Here is a 12,846-nt window from a genome sequence, read left to right as displayed (position 1 = left end):
GTGACGGTATTGACCCAATCGTCGATTTAGTAAGGTTTATAAACTTAAAATGGATTAAGTTGAAGTATAAAACCGAGTTAAATATGTTTTGGTGTCAAAACTTGCTAATGGCGCGATGTTGACTCCTTTGGGTCAAAAGTAGGGTTTAAGTGTCATTTTGGGCAAGATAGGTGTTTAACACCTATGATTGGGTTTGATTGGCATATTATGACCATTCTCACTTGTGTTAGTGACTATTGGTTAATTTTGGGCGCGGTTTATACTTGGAAGTGCATTTGGGTCGAATTTGCACTGAGTGTCAAATTGGGTTGGTTTGTAAATCCAATCTAAGTGTGTTGTTGAATTTGTGATAATGGAATAGGTACTTTCCATTGACGGGTTGCGGATTACTTGGAAGCATTCATCAAGGCGACAAGGTGAGTGTTAATATCCTATGTGCATATGTATGTGTAGGATGGGTGCGGGTCGGGTGAAGTGGTTCTCGGTTATAGAGCTCACTTCACATATAGGTGGATTGATGGACTTGTGTATAGGTCCAATTGGCACGGTTGTGCATTTTGGTTGACCACCTTTGACAAGGTGCACACTTTGTGTGTACGTTATCACATGGGCGTGTGATGTGGATTATATAACCCCAATGACGAAGGGTTAATATAGTGAGTGGGATAATTATACGTGTATGTACATGAGGTATTTATTTGTGTAGCGTGAAATGTAAAGTGTCGATGTGCTAAGACACCACGTTCACGTGACGAGTGAAGTGTCGATGTGCTAAGACACCACTCAAAGTAATATGACGGGTGAAGTGTCGAAGTGTTAAGATGCCACCCGGCGTGAAGTGTCGATGTGTTAAGACACCACCCGGAGTGAAGTATCGATGTGTTAAGATGCCACTTCAAGTAAGGTGAAGAGTGAAGTGTCGAAGTGTTAAGACACCACTCGGGGTGAAGTGCCGAAGTGTTAAGGCACCACCCAGGGTGAAGCATCGAAGTGTTAAGATGCCACCCGAGAGATTAGTGTACGAAGTGTTAAGTGCACTAATGGTTGTTATGAACATCGATGACTTGTTTCGCGAAGTCATTCCCTTGCGAAGATTTGGTTAACCATGGTTATTGTGTTGTAAGCGTAAGCAATTATTTCATTCGAGTTATATATATATATTGTATACGTATAATGTTGTTTATATTAATGTATTGTTGTGATGTAGCTAACCCTCCGGGTGTAGCTTATTGGCGTTGTTCACATCGTCGTTGGTGAACTCACTTTATTTGTTGTTAGCTTATTGCTTAGTGATCGTACGGTATACTTAGTTTAGTGCCTTACATGGTTACTTCGGTATGCGGTATTTGTTATTTTTGTGGCGTGTCCATTTTATACATATATATGTATGTAGTATATTATCATTCACTAAGCGTTAGCTTACCCTCTCGTTGTTGACTTTTTTTATAGATTGCATGGATGCGGAGGCTCGGGTAAGCGGGGACTAGTGGACTTGCGTAGTTGCTTTAGAAGGCTTGCTTTTGGATTGATTAGGATTGGGTAGCGTATCCCCAATCGCCATGCTCGACCTTTATTTTGTATTACAAATCATGTGGTTGAAAACTTGTATTTTCGTACGAAAGTCGTAAAACGGCCGATGTGGGCCCGGTCTTCGTAAAACTAATTTTATTAATGGAACGTGTTAGTTCTACATATATTAATGTATGGTTAAAAGCGTTTTGTCTAAATACGTCGGGAAGTGGTCAAACATTTTCGCATTTCATGACTTTCCGGACAGTCAGGTTTGGCGCGCCGCGCGGCCATATGGCGCGCCGCGCCATATGCTGTTCCAGCAAAAAAAAAAATGTATCCGCGTTATTGGTTGGTTAATGGGTTGGGTTGTTACATGATTTTTGGATATAGTTTCATGTTCATAAGAAAAATCATTTTCCCAGAAGAACAACTTTTAAATCAAAATTTATCATAGTTTTTAATTACCTAACCCAAAACAGCCCGCGGTGTTACTACAATAGCGTATATCCGGTTTTACGATGTTTTTCGTGTTTTTCGGTTTTAAATCATTAAGTTAGCATATCATATAGATATGGAACATGTGTTTAGTTGATTTTAAAAGTCAAGTTAGAAGGATTAACTTTTGTTTGCGAACAAGTTTAGAATTAACTAAACTATGTTCTAGTGATTTCAAGTTTAAACCTTCGAATAAGATAGCTTTATATGTATGAATCGAATGATGTTATGAACATCATTACTACCTCAAGTTTTTTGGATAAAACTACTGGAAATGAGAAAAATGGATCTAGCTTCAAAGGATCCTTGGATGGCTTGAAAGTTCTTGAAGCAGAATCATGACACGAAAACAAGTTCAAGTAAGATTTCCACTCGAAATAAGATTGTTATAGTTATAGAAATTGAATCAAAGTTTGAATATGAGTATTACCTTGTATTAGAAAGATATCTTACTGTAAATAAGAAAGATTTCTTGAAGTTGGATGATCACTTTACAAGATTGGAAGTAAGCTAGCAAACTTGGAAGTATTCTTGATTTTATGAAACTAGAACTTATAGAATTTATGAAGAACACTTAGAACTTGAAGATAGAACTTGAGAGAGATCACTTAGATGAAGAAAATTGAAGAATGAAAGTGTTTGTAGGTGTTTTTGATCGTTGGTATATGGATTAGATATAAAGGATGTGTAATTTTGTTTTCATGTAAATAAGTCATGAATGATTACTCATATTTTTGTAATTTTATGAGATATTTCATGCTAGTTGCCAAATGATGGTTCCCACATGTGTTAGGTGACTCACATGGGCTGCTAAGAGCTGATCATTGGAGTGTATATACCAATAGTACATACATCTAAAAGATGTGTATTGTACGAGTACGAATACGGGTGCATACGAGTAGAATTGTTGATGAAACTGAACGAGGATGTAATTGTAAGCATTTTTGTTAAGTAGAAGTATTTTAATAAGTGTCTTGAAGTCTTTCAAAAGTGTATGAATACATATTAAAACACTACATGTATATACATTTTAACTGAGTCGTTAAGTCATCGTTAGTCGTTACATGTAAATGTTGAATTGAAACCTTTAAGTTAACGATCTTGTTAAATGTTGTTAAACCAATGTTTATTATATCTAATGAGATGTTAAATTATTATATTATCATGATATTATGATATATTAATATATCTTAATATGATATATATACATTTAAATGTCGTTACAACGATAATCGTTACATATATGTCTCGTTTCGAAATCATTAAGTTAGTAGTCTTGTTTTTACATATGTAGTTCATTGTTAACACACTTAATGATATATTTAAATATCATTTTATCATGTTATATAAAGTGTATCAATATCTTAATATGATACATATGTATTTAGTAGACGTTATCATAACGATAATCGTTATATATATCATTTCGAGTTTCTTAACTTAGTAATATCATTTCTTATGTATATCACACATTGTTAATATACTTAGTGAGATACTTACTCATCATAATCTCATGTCAACCATATATATATGTCTATATATACCACAACATGTAGTTTTTACAAATTTGTAACGTTCGTGAATCGCCGGTCAACTTGGGTGATCAATTGTCTATATGAAACTTATTTCATTTAATCAAGTCTTAACAAGTTTGATTGCTTAACACATTGGAAACATTTAGTCATGTAAATATCAATCTCAATTAATATATATAAACATGGAAAAGTTCGGGTCACTACATTTCAGGTGTATAACTATGTGCATAAATCTTTTTTTTCAGGAATCATCTCATCATCCCGATTGAGGTGTTTTCAAGAATTATAAAAGGTATGAACGCAAATTGTAATCGCCAAGATATAAATGAGGTTTAAGATGAGATCAAGTGGCAAACTTGAAGAAATGTTTAGTTTCATATGTTATAATCAATATTTTAATTTATTTTAATTGTCCAATGTTATTAGTCCATAGTCGATAGTCCACAGTTAACAGTCCAATAATTCATATATAGTTTAATATATAATATTCGAATTAATTAATACATATCGTGACCTGTGTACAAGTCTCAGACTCAATCACAACTCAAAGTATATATATTATTGTAGAATCAACATCAACCATGTATAGCTAACTCAAGCATTACTGCATATAGAGTGTTTATGGTTATTCCAAAAAATATATATATATGCGTCGATATGATATGTCAAAACCTTGTATACGTGTTCTGATATTTAAAGTACGTAAAATAAATAACAGAAATTAAATGATGATAAATAAAGTGCGTAAAGTAAATAACATAAATTAAATGACGATAAATAAAATTTTGATAATTAAATTGCGATAAATAAACTGCGATAAATAAAATGTAATCAGTTAGCTAGGAACAATTAGCTGGAAACAGTTAGCGTGGGTTCTTAACAAAATTTTTCTCATAGTTAATTCGTTTGTTTCTAACAAAATTTATTTTGTCCAATGTTTTTCTTTATTATGCCACTTGTTGGATTCTGATAAATCAAAATCCAAATATGAAATTGGATGGAAATGGTTATTCTGTGGTGAACGGATACGTATATCGGTGGGTGTAAGTAGCATAGTAGATGACTGTTGAATCAGATTCGAAGAATGTACAATGTAACTTATTAATGTGAAATCTAAATATTCCTCGGGTATTACCTACCCGTTAAAATATTTTTACCATTAACAGTTTGTACGAAAGAATTTTGAGTTACCATCTTTATGAAAACATATATACATATATATTTTCTTCAGATGTAATCATGGATTTAATGAGTTAATATGATATTAAACTCATTTGCTTTTCGGTTTGAGCTAGAATAAATAACCTCTAAGACTTTTAGAAACCACATATTCTTCGCAGAATATTTCTTAAATGAAGTTATGGATCAATACTTCATCGTTCATTATTGTTGGTACTCCTTGGTATTTATGGTGCGTATGATGTTGATGTTCGTGGGACAGATTGTGAAATTGAGGCTTGGGATGCGGGTATAGTTGTTGTGGATGGTGGTACTGGTTATGTTGCTGGTGCTGCTGGTGCTCGTAGATATTGCACCATATTCTCCAGAGCCACTACCCGAGTGCGAAGCTCGTTGACTTCTTCTATTATACCGGGATGATTGTCGGTTCACACGAGCGAGTGAATAAGATATAGAATTTGAGATACTATATAATCGTGACAAGATACTCTGGGAGAGGAAATGATGTTTCGAACAGGTTTGCCGGTAAGTGTTTTAGGTTCTTCGCCAAGAGGGAAAGTCGGTGGATGGAAAGGATCGCCTTCTTCACGTCTCCATTGATTAAGTCGACTACGAACCCATCTGATGAATTGGGGATGGATGATTGGTTGATTCATTCCGGTTATACTGCTTTCGGAGCTCGAGTGAAAATCCATGTCGGAATAGCTGTCGGAATAACTATCGGAATAGCTATCAGAATCTGAGGGACTCGAACTGGTTGAAGGATTCATCTCGTACGATTAGATGAAGGATTTTTGATAAGAAATAAATTATAGGATGTAGATTAGTACCCTGCAATACATAATTTACATATGCATATATAATACTAAAATCCCATAAGTTACGGAGGAATCTACGGAAGCTGTCGGGCAAAGGTAACAATAACAGATACGCTAAGATATGAATTTATCTATACACTGTCTATGCAATAGAGGCAGTAAGACATGTCTAGACTTTAAGAATGATAAGCAAGTAATTTTCAACACGAAATGATAAGCAAAACTTTTGACATGCAGACACGGTCGAAGTCCAGACCCACTAATGCATCTAAACAACTATCAGTTAGATACACTAATGCAAGACCTGGTTCGCTAAGACCACCGCTCTGATACCAACTGAAAGGACCCGTCCTAATCCATCTGGATGAATACATTACATTTGGTTACATCGCGAGGTACTTGACCTCTATATGATACATTTTACAAACATTGCATTCTTTTTTAAAAGACAAACTTTCTTTACATCGAAAGTTGACGGCATGCATACCATTTCATAATATATCCAACTATAAATGACTTAATAATATTCTTGATAAACTCGACGACTCAAATGCAACGTCTTTTTGAAATATGCCATGAATGACTCCAAGTAATATCTTTAAAATGAGCAAATGCACAGCGGAAGATTTCTTTCATACCTGAGAAAAACATGCTTTAAAGTGTCAACCAAAAGGTTGGTGAGTTCATTAGTTTATCATAAATAATCATTTCAGATAGTATAATAGACCACAAGATACTCATATTTCGAAAACAATTTGTGCAGGTCTGCTCAATGCTGGAAAATCATTCATATGAAGAACACCGGAACCTTTCAAACAACTCACCAACGGTAGCTAATGCGTAGTGCAATGACAAAATCATCTCACCGTGGTAGTTAACACAATATAATTCTTACAACGGGGGCTAATGCGTACGCAATGCAAAATCATCCCTTCGAGGGTAGCTAAAACCGGGGCTAATGCGTACGCAATGCAAAATCATCCCTTCGTTACCAACTACAAAGTTGACTATAATACAATACAATACATCGGGGGCTAGTGCTTGCATACAATGTAAAATCATCCCGCCGATGGTAGTTAAAATGGGAGCTAATGCGTACGCAATGCAAAATCATCTCTCCGTTAACTACTAAATCGAACCTCTGAATCCAAATAATTCTATCATAGAATGTAGTTTTGAATATTTGTGTCTATCTCATCAAATATTTATAAAAGCAGTTCATGTATTCTCAGTTCAAAAATATATCTCAAAAGCATTTAGAAAACAGTTATAAAAACAGCGCATGTATTCTCAGTCCCAAAAATGTAAAGAGTAAAAGGGAATCAAATGAACTCACTATACGATATTTTGTAGTAAAAATATGCATACGACGATACTGAACAATGCAAGGTTGGCCTCGGATTCACGAACCTATATCATTTGTATATATATTAAAAAATTTACTAGTAATCAAATAAATTTATTTATTATTAGTAATGTATTTGTTATATTAATAATTTATAAGTTTCATTATTTATTTATATATCTTCATTTTATATATATAGAGAAATATAGAGATATTAATATAGTTAAGTTATGTAATTTAAATATATCTTTGTATATAAAAATCCTTATTTTTATACCTATAATCTTAACAACGTTATTAAAACTTTTATTTTTATATTCATAAATTATTTATATAATAATAATATTGATAATAATTATAATAATAATAATATTGATAGTTTTAAGGATAACTTTAATGAAATTGATAGTATGATAATAAATTTTAATAATATCAGTACTAATAATGATAATCATAATAATATTAATAATTTTAACACTAATAATAACAATACTAATAATAATAACAATACTAATAATAACAATAACAATAACAATAATAATAATAATAATAATAATAATAATAATAATAATAATAATAATAATAATAATAATAATAATAATAATAATAATAATAATGATAATGATAATAATAATAATAATAATAATAATAATAATAATAATAATAATAATAATAATAATAATAATAATAATAATAATAATAATAATAATAATAATAATAATAATAATAATGATAATGATAATGATAATGATAATGATAATGATAATGATAATGATAATGATAATAATAATAATAATAATAAGAATAATAATAATAATAATAATAATAATAATAATAATAATAATAATAATAATAATAATAATAATAATAATAATAATAATAATAATAATAATAATAATAATAATAATAATAATAATAATAATAAAATTCTAAAAAGGAAACTACCTTAGAAAAAGCCTTTAAAAAGAAAATGCACCCAACCGGGCTCGAATCCGAGACCTCTCGTTCATAAGACCAACACCTAAACTAGTTGAACCATTCAATTTTTCTGATTTTATATCACTACACAGTATATATAATACCCGTATATTTATTACCTCAACTTCTTCCTAAATCAGTTCACACAGAGACCATAATAATCATAATTGGAATTTTAATTATTGGGTTTAAATTTTAAACCGAAGGAGTTAAATCCTGGTGATGATGTTTTGAATTAACAGGAACAAGAAACTCAACAATTTATACTACAACAATTGAAGAACACCCATTTGAACTCAATTATCAAATTTAATCTTCTGGGAGTTTTTAGCTTATGATTAAAACATGAAATACATTGTAAATCTTTCATGGAAACTTTTCAAATCCTCAATTTAACTTGAATCATAATAGAATTTTCGAATTTGTTCAGTAAATAATTATTTGACTTTTTAAATCGAATCTTTGACTCAGAAATTAGAATTCAATAAAAGGAATTGGATTATGAAGTTTTGCAGAGAGTATTCAGTCTTGATATATATCATAACTGCATTTTTGCATTTCAAAAATTTATTCGTATTTAAGTCATTAATTATCACGGTCCAGAATACTATGAACACAAACATCAAATTTGAATTTTTGGATGTTTTAGATCACAATTACTAAACGAAATAAGTTCTAAATTGTTCCTGGAAACTTTCTGAATCATCAATTTAATCTGAAACATCAAAACCATTTTGAATTTTATGATGAACAATTTCTTTGACTTTTTTAAAAGTAAGTTTGACTTCAAAATTCGTATTCGATAAAAAGAGTTGGCATATGAAACTTTGCAGAAAGTTTAACTAAAAGATTCCTAACATGACCACATTTCCAGATTTTGAATTTAATTAAGAAATCAAGCTTTTGTAAAAATAACTCAAGAACAGAGGTACCTGCTGTAGTTCATCGATTCTTCTATTCAACTTCGACAGATTAAGCAGTTATAAATGATAATTGGTATTGGTAGTATAAAGTCGATTGATTTTACAATACATTGTGCAATTTAATTGTTATATAACGATGTATGGATTGTCAAAGTTTTAAGCAGTCATAAAGTTGAAAATAGATAATGACATGAAACTGAATTGAACAATTTGTGCAGTAATTGTGTTTGTTATCTAGTAATAATAATCGACCTATTATTCAATCAGATACAGGAGAGGAATTAAACAGATAGCGAAAATTAAACAGAATTTGTAATCTTGTGTTTATATATTTTATGTTTAATAAATATTAATAATTAATAAATATATTAATAATAATATTAATAATAATAATATTAATAATATTAATAATATTAATAATAATGATTATTATATAAGTAACAATAATAATAATAACATTAATATAACAAATTATATGTATTAAATTTTATATCTATATATAATATTAACATAATAATATTCATAATACTGATATTATTATTAATAATAACATTATTAATATAATAACTATAACAATCTTAAAATCATGTTATTACTAATACTAATATTAATGATTCTAATACTGATATTAATATTAGTAGTAATAATTAAAGTAATTATAATATTACTACAACAACTATATTTTATACTTGTAATTATATTTAATATACTAATGTTATAATTTATTAATTATATCGTAATTACTAATTATATAATATATTATAAAATAATATATATTTAATATTTAATATTTATATATTTTATAAATGTTACCATATAATAATTACTAATAGAATTCATATATAGATTCATATAATATCATATATATATTTATATATATTCATTTTTAATAGTATCTTTATTATTCTAATTATTATTTTACATTTTTAATTTCAATTGATTAAGCGTACTTTATCAATTTATAATATTATCTGTACACCTATATTTATTTTTATTTATACATATATATATATATATATATATATATATATATATATATATATATATATATATATATATATATATATATACATACATACATATTTATTTACACACAATTGTTCGTGAATCGTTGGAAATGGTCAAAGGTTAAATGGTTTCATGTAAAACAGTTCACAAATTTTGAGTCTCAACAATACAGACTTTGCTTATTGTGTCGAAATCATATAAAAATCAAGTTTAACTTTGGTCAAAAATTTTCGGGTCGTCACAATCAAAAAGAGGTATAATTAGCAGGTCAAGTTGTTATTGTGGGATTATGATGATGTTGATGATGTCAGGTTAAGATGAATACTGTTTAACATCTCTTCGAGTGGAAATTGTTGGAGTGCGAAGTGAGTTAAACAAGGATTTGAAAAAAAAGGAAGAATTCGGTTCACCGGTGGAGGCGTGCCGCGGCCTCTCCTAGGCGCGACGCGGCCTAGAGTGTGGACAGGGGTCGAGCTGAAGAAAACTTCTATTTCAGATTTTGCCTTAAAAGCACGGCGCGACCCTCTATGGGTGCGGCGTGGCTTCGTCTGCGAGGAAGTTTCCAAAATCGAGTTTTCTTGTTCCCAAAGCTATTTCTTTGTTTAGTCTTGCCTATTTAAGCATCTTATTGTAACCCATACATGTATCCACGAATTTTATCAATAAAGAACTCTCTTTGGTGGTCGAGGATTAAAGAAATCATTCGTGATTACATATAACCTCGTTAAATTCTCTTGTCTTTATCGTTTTTGCTAGTTTCTTCGTATACATCAACTATTTTCATATATTGTAAGTGGGTTTGATAACCTATGGTTATCTAGTCTTGTTAGGGCTCATGTGCTTCATTCCTAACACTTTATGCTACTTAAAACTGTGGTTTACGGACTAGAAACTAGACATGGTAATCCGTACAAACATTTGAAACAAAACCTTTTTAATGTCACACACAGTTGAAACTTGACGTCGATGATTACAAACAGTTTAACACTTGACATTTGCTGCATGCAAACTTTTGACATTAAACCTTGGTGGTTTATACTGATAAATGTTTACTGATTTCTGAATACTAATTTTCAGATACCGATTACTGATAAATGATTTTGATAACTGATTTTTGATAAACGATTTTTGGAAACTGTTTTCCGAAACATATGCTGAACTATTTACTTAAATCTGTAGATTCACTCAACTTTATGTTGACCCGTTTTGCATGTTTTATCTCAGGTATTAATTGTTTCCGCTGTTGAACATTGCTGTTACATAGAAGTCAAGCCAAGCACTGAGACCAGAGTTAACATTCTGTTAGTGTGTTCTGACGGGGTGTTATAGAGTTGGTGAACCTGGATGACGACGAATAATATATCCATTTTAATTTGTAGTTTTTGAATAATGTATTTTTATTTATTATCATATTTGACTTTGTAGTTTTTAATTATGTATTTTTATAATGTAATATGTGCTTATGAATAAATTTTTATTTTAAATTTTTTTAGTTTTGTTGTTTATTAATATTTATATATATAATTCATAATACGATTCTTAGATTAATATAATAATAATAATTAAGTATAATAAATAAAATAATAAAATTGGGTCAATGTTGTTTTGAAGACATATGTCATTAATATTATTATTATCGGTGAGTGGTGGAAGAAAATGTTAATGTGACCGTGATTGTAGCACAAGTATATGACATTAATATTTAGGTGTTGTTTGTTTTCCTCTCTGCAGACCTTATTATGTCTTATGTCTGCGCGTCCGCAGACGTGTTTGCTGCAGACAGTTTATTTTTCTGAAGAGATAAGATAAAATTATGTCTTATTATATATGCAGCATCGCAGACTTAGAAATGTGCTTCTAAATGCTGCATACAAAATAAAGTTATGTTGCACACATAAAAACAAACAGTTTTCATTATTATTTAGCATACAGACCTTCAGACCACATCGTCTTTACATATATAATTCGCATATATTCAGATAAAAACATCTTAAAAAACAGAACAACACCTTATTATTTATTTATTTATTATCTATATTTATGAGGTGTAAGGAATATAATACAATCTGAAAAGGCATAATGTAAGCACATCTCACACACTTTTTAATACCTTTGCCTAAAACTCATTTGAACCGTACAAACCCTAGCTATGGCGGAAGAAACAGTCGTTAATGGCGACGGCGATGGAAACGTAGAAATAGCATCACCGGAGCAAGATTTGAAATATACAAATGCTCAAACTCAAACTCGAATTTTATCTGATTTTAGTTAAGACAATTGTTCGTGTCAATTAGTGACTCAAAAGGGTCTATTGATGCATGTTATGATGACCAATATATACCAGGCTTGCAAAGTTTATCATATTAAAGCAAGGCAACAGAAGGCTGAAAGTGTTGGTCAGGCTTCTAAGTTCGAGCGTCGTTATGGACAAGTGTAAGAGGAAAGAGAAGGTCAGATTAAAAAGTGAACCAGTAGGTCCCTTTATGTTCTCCTTATAAAATCCCTTCATAAAAATGCAATTAGTTTGGGTTCATCTCCCAACTCATATGAACATATCAACAAAAAGTTATCAATAAAGAAAGGTTTTGTATACTGAAAACACACATATATTTTAAATAATATTAACAGACGTATACTGACAACATATATATTATAAAATAATTCGCAGAATTATTGATAGTTAACGTTATTATCGATTGTCAATGTTATTGACGAAAATCAATGACATGCAAGTTACCGCAGTACTGAAGTGTTGGTCGGTCAGGAACTCAATGAAAGGCGGCTTATCATATGACAAATCATGATTCAGATGGTACGACTCATCAGTTGAGTTTACCAACAAGTTCAACGGAGTTGTCCTATACACCCTAGAAGCATTGCCAAAAGGGTTAGTACTACTGATTTTTTTTACCGGTACTAATGAGTTGTTTCATGTTGTAGAGCAACATAGAATGTGAGGTTGTCACTGAGCTAAAAGACCACGATGTTGCATGATTATTAAACGATGATCATGCTCATACACTGTTTACGTTATTTTGCATGATACATTAGAT

Source organism: Rutidosis leptorrhynchoides, chromosome 1 (assembly GCF_046630445.1).
Source record: "Rutidosis leptorrhynchoides isolate AG116_Rl617_1_P2 chromosome 1, CSIRO_AGI_Rlap_v1, whole genome shotgun sequence".
NCBI lineage: Eukaryota > Viridiplantae > Streptophyta > Magnoliopsida > Asterales > Asteraceae > Rutidosis > Rutidosis leptorrhynchoides.
Note: the sequence above shows the minus strand (reverse complement) of the source record.